Raw genomic sequence first — 15,452 nt, 5'->3', positions numbered from 1 at the left:
CCGCTTGAGGCACTACTACATCCCTTGGGGGATGTCAGCTGGCCTGTGGGGATCGGGCTGAAACCAGCAGTCCGACATCCCCCCAGGGGTCCAGGATTGTGAAGGCGCAGCGCAGGCCAGGCTGAGGGCATGTGCGTGTGTGTGTGTGTGTGTGTGTGTGTGTGTAAGAAAAGCAAAGGGGGGGAGCACTTGTTCTCTCTATGGGGAGGCTTTAAAGGACATACCCTCTTAGCCCTTGGGCCCATGAAGGCTTTTGCAACCCAGTTTTCAATGGTTCCTATTAGTTTGGTGTTGTCTCACTGGATTGGACAGAACTGGTGTGAGTCCATCCTCCCAGATCAGCAAAACCTGGTTGAAAGAGGAAATAACGACTGGCTTAGGAGTCGGGAAACCCGAGTTTGCCCAGCTCTGCAACGTCTGGGTGACCCTGGGCAGGCTGCTAATCCAGAGCTCTCTCTAGCACCTGGAAGTCGGTGGGGACGCCTGGTGCCATGGCCAGTCCAGCTTCAGGTCGAGCTGCCAGCTCTCTATGAGGCGGTGAGGGTAGCAGTGCAGACCAGAATGGAAAGCCCTGACCCTGACTGAAATATCCACCCTGACGGGTCCCCAGGGTGAAAGAGGCTGCCGGTGGCATGCCCATATTCAGTCTCAGGTGTCCTTTCCAATAACCCGCTGCAGCTCGCTGGTCCCTGGCTAACGGAGCTCCTGCGGATTTCCATTTCTCAGGGGCCAGGGCTCTTGTCACCACGTGTCATTGCGTTTGCTGCCGACCCCAGTGGCGCTCAGAGCAAGGTGCAGCAAGCTGCCGACCTCGGGCACTCAGAGCTCCAGGGTGATGGTAAGCCTGACCCTAGCATGCAGGGCGGGTGGGGGTGGGGGTGGTGAGTAGGCCTCCAGCCTTCTTCCCCATGTCATTAGCGCTTGGGCTTGGTGGTTGCTAATGCCCAGTGAAAAAGCAGGTTTGGAATCTTCAGGAAGGAGCAGGTGTGTGAGTGGGTCTCCCACCCAGGCTGCCTCCGCCTCCCTCCTGAGGCTGGGCCGCTCCAGTCCTCCCAGGACACCAAGCTTGAGTTCATGGACAGCTGGGACGCCTCCCTGGAGGACTGCCGTCTCGTGGCTATGGCTGTGGTAACGTTCTTTTAAAAAGTCGGTATGGCCCGGCAGGTGTGGTTCAGTGGTCGAGCGTCCACCCAGGAACCAGGAGGTTACCGTTGGATTCCCAGTTGGGGCACATGCTGGGTTGCAGGCTCGATCCCCAGAGGGGGGAGCGTGTAGGAGGCAGTCTATCGATGTTTCTCTCTCATCAATGTTTCTCTCCCTTTCCCTTCCTGTCTCAAAACGTATTTTTTAAAAAAATAAATAAAAAGAAAGCTGTTTACAAACCTTAAAAAAAAGTGTGTGTTACTAGATCCGATACTGTCATATTTGTGTTTTCTGCTAAGATGCAGTAGACGGTAACTTCAGTGCTTGGGGGGTAGACCATCCTGTTGAGTCTGCTCTGCTAAGGGGAGGAGCGCTTGCTGGGGCCGCTCAGGCCCCTGGGGGCTGGCAGATGGGTTTCCCAGTTTGACCTGAGCAGCGGGAGTCAAGGGAGTAAGAGTTGCATTTCTTTAATATGCGTTGAACACATAATGTGTTACATGTTTTGGAGGTGGAGGCAAGATTGGAGAACCTTTCTTGTGGGGTGTGATTAAAGCAGGGGTGGGCAAACTTTTTGACTCGAGGGCCACAATGGGTTCTTAAACTGGACCGGAGGGCCGGAACAAAAGCATGGATGGAGTGTTTGTGTGAACTAATATAAATTCAAAGTAAACATCATTACATAAAAGGGTACGGCCTTTTTTTTTATATATATTTATTCATTTCAAATGGACCGGATCCGGCCTGCGGGCCGTAGTTTGCCCACGGCTGGATTAAAGCCACCCACATCAGCATGTGAAATAGCCTAGAGACAGAGAACTGAGAGCCCTGCCCGCACAGGTATGGTCCAGGCATGGGCGCAGGTGCCATGCCAGGAGAGACGGCCTGGCAGCACTGTCTGGCGGAGGCAGAGTGGTTGAGAGGGTGGGAAGAGGGGGAGGTTTGGTTGTGAAGGAGGGAAGGATGACAGCGGGAGGGGAGTGGGGGTGAGGGAGGGGATTCACTGTTCATGAAGGACCAGCAGATCAGACTGGAGAGGGAAGCTTCCCCGGGGATGAGTTCCAGGAAGGGGAGGGAAGGATTTATTGAGTCTGAGGGAGGAAGTGTTATGCAAAGTGCTGAGGTCCCAGAAAACGTCAGTGTGTTCATGGATTCCAAATAACCCGAGGACTGGCCGTGAAGACACGGGTGCACCAGGGGCTGCCAGCCGGTGCTGCTGTTTCGCCACCACCCAGACATTCCCAACACAAGGTTTTATGGAGTACATAACACAGAAAAACAGGCGTGCAGGGGGAGTAGTGCTTGCATGAGGTCAAAACACCAGCTGTTTACAATTCAGGCGCACATCTAGAAGTTTCTGTTTGACCTTAGACTGAGTTGCTGGCCAGGTTCCCAAGGTCTCACCGTCCCTACTGCTGGCTTTCACTATATTTCCCACGGGGGGGGGGGGGGGGGGGCGGGGGCGGGCGTTGGAGCCTTGGAAGGGACCCATTTACCATATAGGAGGGATGGTCTTGCGAGTCTAGATCCAGCTTCCTCGGTACCTAGAGGAGGAGAGGTGGGGGCAGTCCCAGCAGGAGGGTGTCTGTCCTGCAGAGAGGAGGGCCCCAATGCTTGAGCATGAAGGAGGCTTGAAATTGAGGAAGGGACAGCAAGCTGACTAGAGAACTAGTGTCATTCATGGCGGAAGTCTTTCCCGGGCACCACCTTCTAGGTACCAGTGGGTGTCCAGGCACCCACGGGCCCAAGGCTGATGGGAGCACGTCTCTGACAGGAGCAGACGCAGGGCTGAGGATGAAGGGTCAGGTGGGCAGACAGCCCCGGAGTGCAGGCAGGTCAAGGAAGAGAGTCGTGCAACCCAAGTGAGGAGTGGGCCGGGAAATAGAGGTGCCGGAGGCCTGGAGGCGCTCCTGTGGGCAGTGAACACTAGCAGGGAGAAGACAAGCACACGAGGACAGGCGGCGGAGGCCAGAGGGGTTGTAAGGGCAGCATTTGCAGTGATGAGGAGGTCCTGGGAAGGTCCAGGGAGAGAGAGTGTCCTGGTTCAGAGAGGCCAACACGTTGGACAGAACTGAGGGCACCCACGTTGACAGCAGACAGGCAGCCTTCACCACGAAGTCCTGGAAACCAAGGAACCATGCCCGCAGGCCAGAGACGCCCTACCCAGGAGCTGGGAGGTGAGTACTAGTAAAAGCTCTGTAACTCAGTGAATGAGTGAGTCAGCCTGCCTGAGGCCACGCAGCTGGCGGTGAGTGGCAGACAACTGTCAACCGCCATCAACCCCAGATCTGGCTCCAGGGCCCCGCCCTCGCGGGTCATAGAGTCCAGGGTCACTGGGGCCAGCCCCAGTCATAGTCACGAGGCCTCACCTTTGCCAGGTAATTATCTTGGGTGACAAATAGCAATCACTGCCTTTCACCCTCATTTCCAAACTCTGTCCAAAGGTTATTGTGCAGGTAAGTGGGGTGCCCCACCCCCAGTAGTCAAATAGACAGGGAGCTTGAAAAGTGGGCCAGGTGCCACGCGTGGCCGCCGAGGGCTCTTGTCTGTATCTGAAAATGTGAGTCAAACACGAGGATGCCTCGAGACATGGAGAGTTCAAGGTTTCCTCCAGCCTGGCCCGCCGCTGGCTGCTGCTGTTTCAACAGTGACCTTACACAGACATCATTAACGCTCAAAGGAGGGGCCCACTCTGACTAGGGGGTTTCTTGCGTTACCCCTAAAATATGGCTCTGGTCAACATCAGGTCTGTCCCAGGCCCGTTTTGGGAAGGGGTGTATTTACAGAAAGTTGGTTTACGTCTCAGAGGCACACCTGGGAAGCCAGCTACACTTCCCGCTATCAATGTGTTGAAGTGCAGCCTTACTGGGGATGGCGAGTCGATGCTGACGGGAAGGGCCTGGGAGCAAGCCAGTGGCTCCCTTCTCTCCCGGCCTATGGCGCTTGGAAGAGATCCTTCCCAGGCTCTCCCCCCTCTAACCAAACAGAACAGTATTTACTTCCTCCTCTTGCCAGTCAAACCACATTTTTCCTCTGGGGGTAAGAGGGTGAGTGAAGGACTGAGCCTTGCCAGCCTCCACGCGGGCAAGCTGACCCAGGAAAGGGCTCTGTCTGGGTCACGGCGGGCATGGGCGCCTGACCTGATCCCCCGGCCCAGGCTGCCCGGGGCTGGCGGCCCACGCTGCTGACACTGGTTCACGCATGGCCTTTGGTCTTTCTGCCCTTTCTTAACTGTGAGCATAGACACAAACTGCCCTTCTCTGGCCTCAGTTTTCTCACCTGTGAAACGGGCTAATGCTAGCACTTAAGTTTGGAATTGTTGAGGATAGAGCGTTCCAGTGGCACCCAAGTCAGCGGTTAGTGTTGGCTGCATCAGTATGTGCTCCCTCCACGGGCTGTGCCTGCACCCTGACTCTTACGGGCCTCTTCTCTCTGCCTCTGCCCTCTCAGCTGACACCTGCCCACTGGGCTGTAATCACAACCTCCTCCATCCCAACTTCCAAACGCCGGGCTGCTGGAGCTGGTCTCCACTGTTGACACGGACACAGAGTGGTTCCGGTTCTTCCTGCCTCTGGCCGGTGCCCCCTTGGCAGCCAAGCCACGCTCACTGCTCACCGGAGGACACTGCTCCATCCTGTTCCCCCCCTCCCAGGGGTCTTTCTGGATTCATCTGCTCCCTCAACACTCAAAAGGCACAGGGCTGCACCTGATTCCAACCCAGCCCTCCCCTCACAGACAGCAGAGACACAAATAGCAGGAAAGTGTGGTGAACGCTTGACCAGACGTCCTCATCCACCTCACGGAGGATTAAATAAGACAGCGAGTGCCGCGGGGACAGCATCTGGCGCACGGCCAGCGGTCAGTCCCTCTCAGCTGCTTTGATTTCCTGGAGTCTAATCGCAAAGGCTTCAGCACCGGCAGGGCCTCCCCAAACTCCTCCACCCTTTCCCCAACTGGATCCAGCCATCCCAGAAGGCCAGAGGGGAGAGGGAAACTGACCTCCCCAGCAAGGGACAGTGCCTGGCCTGGGGTCACACAGCCAGCAAGAGACAGAGGTGGGTGGGACTTGAGCCCAGGCAGTCCTGGCAGCCTCAGCCCATGGGGGCAGTGGCAGGCAGTGCCCAGGCAGGGCTGCTGGTGCCTGAGTCAGTGCCTGGCAGCTGCTGTTGACATGTGATAACGGGTGTTTGTTTAGCTGGGGCCACTCATCAAAGGGGTTAATGTTCAACTCCCTCCAGTCCCTGGGGCTGCAATGGGACCTGAGTGGTCAGACTTCTCAGCCTGGAGCCCCACAGCCTATCTGCCCTGGACGGATGACCTGAGGCCTCAGGCGAAGGCCCAGGTCTGTCGGGGGGGTCTTTGGGAACACAGGGCCGCAGGCTGGACTCCTTGCTGGGAGGAGAAGCCTCAGGCTCCGGACAGTCACACAGCCCATAGGGACCCACCACATTGGACTGGGCTGGGGGGGCTGGAGACCCCTGGGGGGACCCGGTGGCTTGTGGCTCACGGTATGGAGGTGGGGCTGGTCAGTGGCCCTGAGCTCACTTGGGTTTGGGAGTCTTTGCTCGCCTTTCTCTCAGCCTCACTCCTGATGGAGTGGCTCCTCTAACCCTTCAGCTGTCCACCCAGGTCCCTCCCAGATACTCTCAGACCCTCCACCCCACTCTTCTCTCTGCTCAGCCCTCAGCCCTCAGCCCTCCAGCCTGTGGGGTCCTCAGGGCCTGATGGGTCTTGGCACAGGGAGGCCTGGGCAAGCCTCAGGTTGATGGGGAAGGGGGTTCTTCCTGGAGGAAATAACCCCGGGCACTCAGCCTCCCTCCTCACGGGCCAGCTGAGCAGGGTGCAGGTCACCCCAAAAAGCCACAGCCTCGGGCTGCCTCCAGCCATGGGAGCCCCAGGCCAGTCTCTGCTCTTCCCTCCCAGTGAGGCCGGGAGGCTGGGAGCCCGTGCAGGGCAACGAGGCTGTGCCCAACCTGTGCCGGGGCCGGGCCACCCTGCCCCAAGGAGAAAGGGCCTGGAACAGGGCAGAGCTGCTGACTCCACGTTGGGCTGGGGACAGAGCCCGAGGTGTGGGATGGGGCGGGAGGGCTGAGGGCCAAGGGGGACATGGGGGGCGGGGCAGCAGCCTCTCTCCCACCCGCCACAGCTGCAGCCTTCATGTCAGGTGAGCACTGGCCGGCCCTCTGGCCCACCTCTGGGCACCGAAGCTGCTGCTCCCTGGGGGTTCCCACGCAGCCCCGAGGGCCCCATGAGCACTGAGCTCAAAAACTGGGCCTCATCCAGCCTCGAGGAACCTTCCAGATCCACCTCTGTGCAGCCAGGAAATCCGAGAGGGAAGCAGAGGCGCAGGTGTGAGGGGCAGAGCAGGCACGAGAAGAACAAGAAGGGGAGAAGGACCTCCTCTCGCTCCAGGCTGGCTGCTGTCCTTGAGGGCGAGTAGGGGAGGGGTGTTCTGAAGAGCGAGCAAATCTGGAGGCACGAGAGAGAACAGGGCACCCTCGGCACCACAAGGAGGAGGACTTGGAGGGGGTCAAGTTGAGGGATGCCCAGTGGAGATGAGAAGCCGGGGGCGGCTCTGGCCCCACCGCCAACCTGCCTACGCAGGTGGTGCTTGAGCCCAGCGCCACCCAATGGAAAAGCTAAGCTGCCCCCTCCGAGCCCCAGTGCCCCGTGGACAGGGGGCACCCTGAGGGTGCAGTGGGGCAGCCAGGCTGGCCTCGGCCCTGGGTGGAAGAATCCACACACTGGGCTGACCTGTGGGTGAGCCAGGGTATGACTGCCCTCCCCCTGTGCCAGGCAGTATTCAGGGCACTGGGTCAGACAGAGAGGCTGCAGCCAGGGTGGCAATGTGTTGTTGCCACATGGCTTCCAAAGGCCTCGGTGTCAGCCGGGTTGAGAGTGGCCTGTGAAGATGGCTGACTTTGGACTTCGGCCATCGGGAGCTACAGAGAACTGTACCCGTCCCTTCCCCAGCGTTGGCCCAGCTCCTGCTGCCAGCACCTTGTCACTGCACTCAGTTACTCACTCACTCACTCACTCATCGCAGCTTCTTCCTGGGCTGAGAACTGAGGCCTCGGATATGGCCCTTGACCTGACAACACCTCATTTTACGACTAAAGCAGCCCTGCTGTGACAGCGTATCGATGACAATTCAAAAAGGAAATAGAGGGGTGCGACATCTGGCTCCTGAGCCTCAGTCTCTTCGCCTGTGAAATGGGTATTCATGGAGCTTTGGTGAGGATTAAACTCGACGTCTGCTTCAGTGGGCTCAGCATTGCGCCTGGCACTTGATGCGCTTTTGATAAGCCCCAGACCTCGGCTGTTGGTGGAAGCCCCTGACAGAGGTTGGCCTGGGCGCGGTATTTGTGTGAGGGGAGACTGAATACTCCCCTCCCCCAAGAGAATATCCCTTCCTCCAAGGCGTGTCCCTCCAGCATGTCCCTGCCGCCACCTCTGAAGGCCACCTGTGGCCAAGGAGGTGAAGAAAGGACAGCCGCTGTCAGCAGGGCGGGAGCCGGGGACAGGCGTGGGCCGCGGTTCCCTTGTCGTGGTCACTCACTGGGTCCACCTCCAGGAAGAGGCCACTTCTCTGTTCTCAGCGCATGAGGCTCAGGGCGGACCAGCCTCCCCAGTGACCCCAGCCTGACTGTAGGGCTGGCCAATCAGAGGGCAGGTCCCCGGGCACTGCGCTGGTCCAGGGATGGACATACGGTCAAGCTGTGCCAAGGAAATGCAACTTTGGGGCCCGAGGCCAAGGACGCTCACTCCATCGGGGTTGACAAAAGCCTGGAGCTGTCATCCACCTTCTCGCCACCCCAGGGCGAGGCCACCAAGGGAGGAGGTTGGGTTGGACCAGCGTTTACAACCCAGGTGCCTTAGCCGGCAGCCTGGGTACATCCTTCGGGCCTTTAACACCTGCTACTGCTGGGACTCGGAGACAGGTCAGGCCAGAGGCCAGTCTGCTCACTGATTTGCTGTGTGACTCACATCCAGGGATTGCCCTGCTCCAAGCTTCTGTCCACAGCAGGCTCTGAGCCCTGCCTTGTGAAATGCACAGGGCTGGCAAGGCCCTGCTCAGTCCACGGGGCCATAGGCCTGAGCCTCGGCCACTCGCTGCTGCACTTGGCAGGAGCCGCAGGAGAGAGTGGAGGCAGGCGGGCGGCCGCCCCTGCCTTCACGCAGCCGTGCCTTTCCCGAACCCTGACTCACTCAGGCTTGCTGTGTGCCGTGAGGCTGGAGGCAGAGCCGGAGAGACAAGGAGCCGGAGGTCTCGTGGTCCTGGGTTTGAATCCACACCTCGCCATCGCCTGGCTGTGTGATTTGAGGCAAATGAAGGTTTTGAGCCTCCCTTTTCTCATCTGCTAAATGGCAATAGTAATAACAACTGTCACCTCCATGTCGGTGCGGGGCTCCAGTGTTCTGTGTGTCACCTTGGTTTCCCCCCGTAGCCCCGAGAGGTAGACCTCACCTCTGCCTGTTCCAAATGAAGAAACTGAAAGAAAATGACACGAAGCCCTGGCTGGGCGGCTCAGCAGGTGAGTGTCATCCTGATACGCCAAGGTTGCGGGTTCGATCCCTGGTCAGGGCACACACAGGAATCAACCAATGAATGCGTAAATGATGGGATGACAAATTGATGCTTCTCTCTCTCTCTCTCTAAAAATCAATCAATCAATAAATTTAATTTAAAAAAAGAAAAGGGCACTAAAAACCATAGACCCACAGAACCGACAGAGCTGGGTCTTGAATCCCTGTTTTTCTGTAAGAAAGTCAGCTTCCGCCGAAACCGGTTTGGCTCAGTGGATGGAGCGTCGGCCTGCGGACTGAAAGGTCCCAGGTTCGATTCCAGTCAAGGGCATGTACCTGGGTTGCGGGCATATCCCCAGTAGGAGATGTGCAGGAGGCAGCTGATCGATGTCTCTCTCTCATCGATGTTTCTAACTCCCTATCTCTCTCCCTTCCTCTCTGTACAAAAATCAATAAAAATAAAAAAATAGCCGAAACCGGTTTGGCTCAGTGGATAGAGCGTCGGCATGCGGACTGAAGGGTCCCGGGTCAAGGGCATGTACCTGGGTTGCGGGCACATCCCCAGTGGGAGATGTGCAGGAGGCGGCTGATCGATGTTTCTAACTCTCTATCTCTCTCCCTTCCTCTCTGTAAAAAATCAATAAAATATATTTTTAAAAAAAAAGAAAGAAAGAAAGTCAGCTTCCCTAACGACTTACCAGGCCCTGTTCAGGCAAGGTTCAGCCAGGAAAAACAGGGTTTCCAGCAGAGGGACTGAGCCCAGGCGCGGACGGGCTTGCAAAACCATTGGAAGAGCTGGGGGGGCGAAAGGCAGGCAGCCCCCGCTGGGGTTTGGAGGTCGGAAAGCACAGGAATTGCAGAATTGTGTCCCTGGTACTCACGATGGGCATCTGTGTGTGTCCTGTGGGGGGCGTTGTGAAGAACGGTGTTGCTGGTATCCTTCACGCGTGCCTATTGGTGGACACAATGCTCGTTTCCATCCGGTATATGAACAGGAGGGCAACTACAGGTTCCTAAGAGAGGCGAGTTCACAACCCACTGTTTCTCCACACTTTGTTAGGAAACATTTCAGACCTACAGGAAACTGGGAAGAATTGTTCAGCGAATCCCATGTCCGCTCTACCTGAGTGCCCCAGTCTGCCTTGGGGCTCTCTTTCCACCTGCCCATCCTACCATCTCCTTTTCTTTTTTTCATTTTATTAATCCTCATTGCTTTTTAGAAAGAGTAGAGGGAATGAAGGAGAGAGAGAGAGAGAGAGAGAGAGAGAGAGAGAGGGAGAGAGAGACATCAATGTGAGAGAGACGCATCGATTGGTTGCCTCCCCAACTTGCTCCAAACAGGGATGGGGATTGAACCTGCAACTCAGGTACAGTATGTTCCCTTGACCAAGTATCAAACCGGATACCCTTCAGTGCACAGGCCGACGCTGTAACCACTAAGCATACTGGCCAGGGCACTCTATCTACTTTTGTCGATGTAACAATATAATTTTTTTAAAGAGAATTTTAAAAAGAGTTTATTTGAGCCAAACTGAAGACACATGCCAGGGAGCAACATCCCAAATGCTCCCAACAATTTAATTTTAAGCGGGGGTGGGGAAAGCAAGATACAAAATTATCCAAAGCCATTGACCCAGAGAGACTGGGAGGAAGTGCAGCAAACATCCTGTGTCCACATGATCTCTGCCTGATAGGATTTCCCAACTTTTCTGGTCAACATTTTTGATGAAGGGGAAAAAAAATCTGTTTTAAGTTAAAAGGAGCTTTGTCTTTTATAGGATTGGAATGTCTCTCTTTGGGGAAGGGAGTCCATGGAGAGATGAGTGGAGAGGGTTGCCCCCACTTCAACGAAGAAGGAGCCCGAGAGAAGCTGTGGAGGGACCGGACCTTCTGAGAAGGCTCCAGAATGTTGCAACATTTCGGCTTGTTCAGCCCAAACGGAGATTTAGAAGAGGATGCTTCCCCAGCCTGAAGTACCTGATGGCGCCTGCATTCCAGGGAGCGAGCGACAGGAAGCAAGCCAACTCCGGTGTCCAGCTCGCTCGCGGTGCTCGAGAACACGCTTTAAGCTGCTTGACTCAGTGCCAGTACCATCATGTGGTCCCGTCTGAGTTGGCCAAACTAAGAACAGCTCAGCTGAAAAATAACACTGAGCTAGTTCCCCCACGGCCCATCCTAGCCCCGTGGCCCATCCTAGCCCTGTGACTGTGGCCGTGGCATCTCAAAGATGGGCCGACCGGAGACATACAAGCAGAAGGAGGAGGTGGAGCGTGGGTTGTCTGCACTGCAATCCCCTGTGGAAAGTGGTCAAGCAGACAATGAGCGTGTCCGTGAATATGGCCTCCTTCACCTTTGCAGTTGGATTGGTATCAGCTCAGAAGATGGAGAACATTGACGGGGAGATAAAGATCTGGAGAGAAAAGGACTCCTCAGGAAGAACATCAGCTGCTCATTCATCCCCCAGGACAGGCCTCCAGGGAAACGCTTCGCTCTCTCCGAAGCCAAGCATTGGAGCTGGCGACCCAAAACTGGCACCTACGACGGCGAGTGACGCGATCGGCATGGGAAATTGGGAGCTTTATCCGATCAAGGAACAGCCAGGACAACATCAGAGGTCCAAGGAGCCGCTCAGCTGAAACGAATACAGAGTAATATTGAATGTAAACTGTAACTGAAAAAAAATAAGAAGCAGCTCAACAACAGGAAGATCAGGAACAAAAGAAGGAAGAGGATGATGGGCAAACATTGCACCGAGCTCGGGAGTGGGATGACGCATCCAAGGGCTATGACAACCGAGAGAACCTGGGTCAGCCTTCCCACAGCAAGACAGGACTGCAGTGAGGCCGGGGGGGGGGACGGGACGCACATCTTCCCATCCCTGGGCTCCTGCTTCCATTCTGGACCACGAAGGCAAAGGTGCTTAATCTTGCTTTGTGTTCAATAAAGTGTCAAGCAATTAAGTATTTATTTGTGTCCTAGATGATGAGCCAGCGACCTTGTTTTGGCATTATCGTCCCTATCAGAGTGCAACCCAATTTCTTAAGTGAAAGAAAAGAGGACTGAGAAATGGCTCTGTATAGTCAATGGCTGTATGAATTCTCCTTAAAAACTAAGGAAACGCGCTGGCCAGTGTGGGTCAGTGGTGGGAGCATGGATCCGTGCACCGAAGGGTCTTCAGTTCGACTCCCCATCAGGCGCAAGTATCTGTGTTGTAGGTTCCATCCCTGCTCCTGTCGGGTTCTCGGGAGGCAGCCAATCAATGTGTCTCTCTCACATTGATGTTTCCCTCCCTCTCTCCCGCCTTTCCTGAAAATCAATGGAAAAAATATCCTCGGGTGAGGGTATATTTCATGAGCCTGTGCAGGAAAAAAAAAAGAAAAAGAAAAGAAGGAAAGAAAAACAAAGAAAGAATTTATTTGAGCCAAATTTTTGAGGACATGCCCAAAGCAAAATCTCAACAGACTGAGAAAATGCTCTGGAGAATGGCAGTCTTGCAGGTCATTTTATTTTATTTTATTATTATTTTTTAAAATACTTTTATTGGGGAGAAACCAAGATGGCGGCATAGGTAAACACGGGAGTTTGCTGCCTCGAACAACCACTTCAAAAATACAACTAAAAGACGGAACGGACATCATCCAGAACCACAGGAAAGCTGGCTGAGTGGATGTTCTACAACTAGGAGGAAAGAGAAAAGCATACCGAGGCTCAGAGGAGACGCAGTGCTGAAGTAAAATACTAAGGTTCGGAGTGCATGTGGAGCGGGCTGGAGGCTGAGGGCGCGGTTGTTTTCAATCGGGAGGGAGTCTCAGGCTCTGAGCTCCAGTTCTGGGCGAGTCTCTAAGGACCCAGACTCATACGGGAGAAGTGGGACTGTCTGGCATCGCTCAGAACCCTAGGGCAGCTTTCTCTCCGTGGGGCTTGCAGCGACTACTGGGACACTGAGAAGCAGAGCCTCTGAGGGCAAGACTGAGAGCAGCCATAATTGCTAACCCCGCCCTGTTGATCCCGTGGGACCCGCCCCGCCCAAGCCCTGCAGGGAGGCTTTTGCTGGATAGCCTCAGGCAAAGGCTAGATTAGCACCTCCCTAGAGATCCAGGAGCCAGGAAACCCAGAGGTCAGAGTGGGACCATCCAGCTTTAAGCTCCATGGAACCATAAAAGACACACTCAGGAGGCAGACTCAGTGAGCACCAAAGCCCCATCGAAGCAAGTCTAGCCCCAGAGGGGTGTCTCCAGCACAGAAGTTCTCCCACCGCAGACACAGCTGATTCTCACAGCCAATTGACCTGGAGGTCAATTCCTCACAGTGATAACTACAACAATCAAGGCTTAACCACAACAAGACTGTGCACAAAGCCCACAAGGGGGTGCACCAAGAGTGTCTACCTTAGGTAATTGGGACACTTAGCACAGAAAGGCACTCTATCGACACAGCGAAGCATAAAAAAATGCCGAGACAAAGAAACAGGACACAAACGACAGAATTGGAGGAAAGCAAACTGTTGGATATAGAGTTCAAAACCACACTTTTAAGGTCTTTAAAGAACTGTTTAGAAGCCCTCGAAAAGACTGGTAAGACCGCCGATAAATGTAGTGAGATCCTCAAGAAATCTAATGAGACCCTCGATGTTGTGATAAAGGACCAACTAGAAATTAAGCATACACTGACTGAAATAAAGAATATTATACAGACTCCCAACAGCAGACCAGAGGGTCGCAAGGATCAAGTCAAAGATTTGAAATACGAAGAAGCAAAAAACACCCAACCGGAAAAGCAAAATGAAAAAAGAATCCAAAAATATGAAGATAGTGTAAGGAGCCTCTGGGACAGCTTCAAGCGTACCAACATCCGAATTATAGGGGTACCAGAAGATGAGAGAGAGCAAGATATTGAAAACCTATTTGAAGAAATAATGACAGAAAACTTCCCCTACCTGGTGAAAGGAATAGACTTCCAAGTCCAGGAAGCGCAGAGAACCCCAAACAAAAGGAATCCAAAGAGGACCACACCAAGACACATCATAATTAAAATGCCAAGAGCAAAAGACAAAGAGAGAATCCTAAAAGCAGCAAGAGAAAGAAAATCAGTTACCTACAAGGGAGTACCCATACGACTGTCAGCTGATTTCTCAACAGAAACTTTGCAGGCCAGAAGGGAATGGCAAGAAATATTCAAAGTGATGAATACCAAGAACCTACAACCAAGACTACTTTATCCAGCAAAGCTATCATTCAGAAGTGAAGGCCAGATAAAGAGCTTCACAGATAAGGAAAAGCTAAAGGAGTTCATCACCACCAAACCAGTATTATATGAAATGCTGAAAGGTATCCTGTAAGAAGAGGAAGAAGAAGAAAAAGGTAAAGATACAAATTATGAACAACAAATACACATCTATCAACAAGTGAATCTAAAAATCAAGTGAATAAATAATCTGATGAACTGGTGATTGTAATAGAATCAGGGACATAGAAAGGGAATGGACTGACTATTCTTGGGGGCGGGGAGAAAGGGGTGTGGGGGTGAGTGAAGAGATTAGACAACAATCGTGCACCTATGGATGAGGACAGTGGGTGGGGAGTGAGGGCAGAGGGTGGGGTTGGAACTGGGTGGAGGGGAGTTATGGTGGGAAAAAAGAGTAACTAATGTAATAATCTGAACAATAAAGATTTAATTAAAAAAAATACTTTTATTGATTTCAGAGAGGAAGGGAGAGGGAGAGAGATAGAAACATCAATGATGAGAGAGAATCATTGATCGACTGCCTCCTGCATGCCCCCTACTGGGGATTGAGCCCGCAACCCAGGCATGTGCCCTTGACTGGAATTGAACCCGGGACCCTTCAGTTCGCAGACTGATGCTCTGTCCACTGGGCCAAACCGGTCAGGGCAATTGCAGCTCATTTTGTACATTTCATCCAAGGAGAAAACATGAGGAGGGTCACCGGAAACCCACTCGTGGTAGACTGATGGGCAGGAGAAAGCAAAGAGAGGACATGCCTACAATTAGATAAAAGATGAAGCGAGAGAGACATACTTCTTTGCCATCGGTGAGTGCGAGATGGCTAACATTTCACATCCACGGCGCGTGGAGAGGGCTGCGGGCAGCGAGAGAACACAGGAGTTCGTGGTCTGTGCTCCCGGGCCTGTGCTCGGGTGCAGGTGGTGGCGCCCTGAGGCGTCTGGAGAAGAAAACTACTCTGATGAGTCGAGTCGGAGGCGTGCTGTCCGAGGCCCGAGAACAGAGGACAGGGCTCACAGCAGAGCTCGAGCTTCACATGACGACCTGCCGCAACCCGCCCCGTTAGGAATGTGTGGTCAGACCCTCCTGTGTGGTTTTGTTTGGCCAGTGAGCTTGTCGGTCCTGCCACGCGGCCCCCTGAGCTCGTGAGGTCTACCGTGTTGCTCCCTCCCGTTCACAGGCTTATATATCTGCAAGCATTGCCGCACAACTAAAAAGATCAAGTCCTCAGGGCAGTTAAATAAAACCATTTTTCTCGTGTTTCTGCCCACTCTGATTTTTGTAGCTTGACTGTCGATACTTTATTTCGTTTCTTCACTCTTTCCTCAAATCCTTTAAGAAAGCCAGTTAGAGCTACAAATGTACTCAGTTGAAATCTGTTTTTTATTTTATTTTATTTTTTAACATTTAAGGAACCATATTTTTTTCTTTAAATATATTTTTTTCATTGATTTCAGAGAGGAAGGAAGGGAGATAGAAACATTAATGATGAGAGAGAATCATTGATTGGCTGCCTCCTGCACGCTCCATACTGGGGTGGGGGG

General features: G+C 53.8%; 1 pseudogene; it reads left to right on the top strand.

Annotated features, from left to right (window-relative positions):
- The first annotated feature begins 10,496 nt into the window (after window positions 1–10,496).
- LOC139017843 (immunoglobulin-binding protein 1 pseudogene) lies at window positions 10,497–11,509 on the top strand (annotated as a pseudogene).
- Window positions 11,510–15,452: the final 3,943 nt, after the last annotated feature.

Source organism: Myotis yumanensis, unplaced genomic scaffold (assembly GCF_028538775.1).
Source record: "Myotis yumanensis isolate MYYU_CA2020_CCGP unplaced genomic scaffold, mMyoYum1.0.hap1 SCAF_10, whole genome shotgun sequence".
NCBI lineage: Eukaryota > Metazoa > Chordata > Mammalia > Chiroptera > Vespertilionidae > Myotis > Myotis yumanensis.
This window is presented reverse-complemented; position numbering and strand designations above follow the sequence as displayed.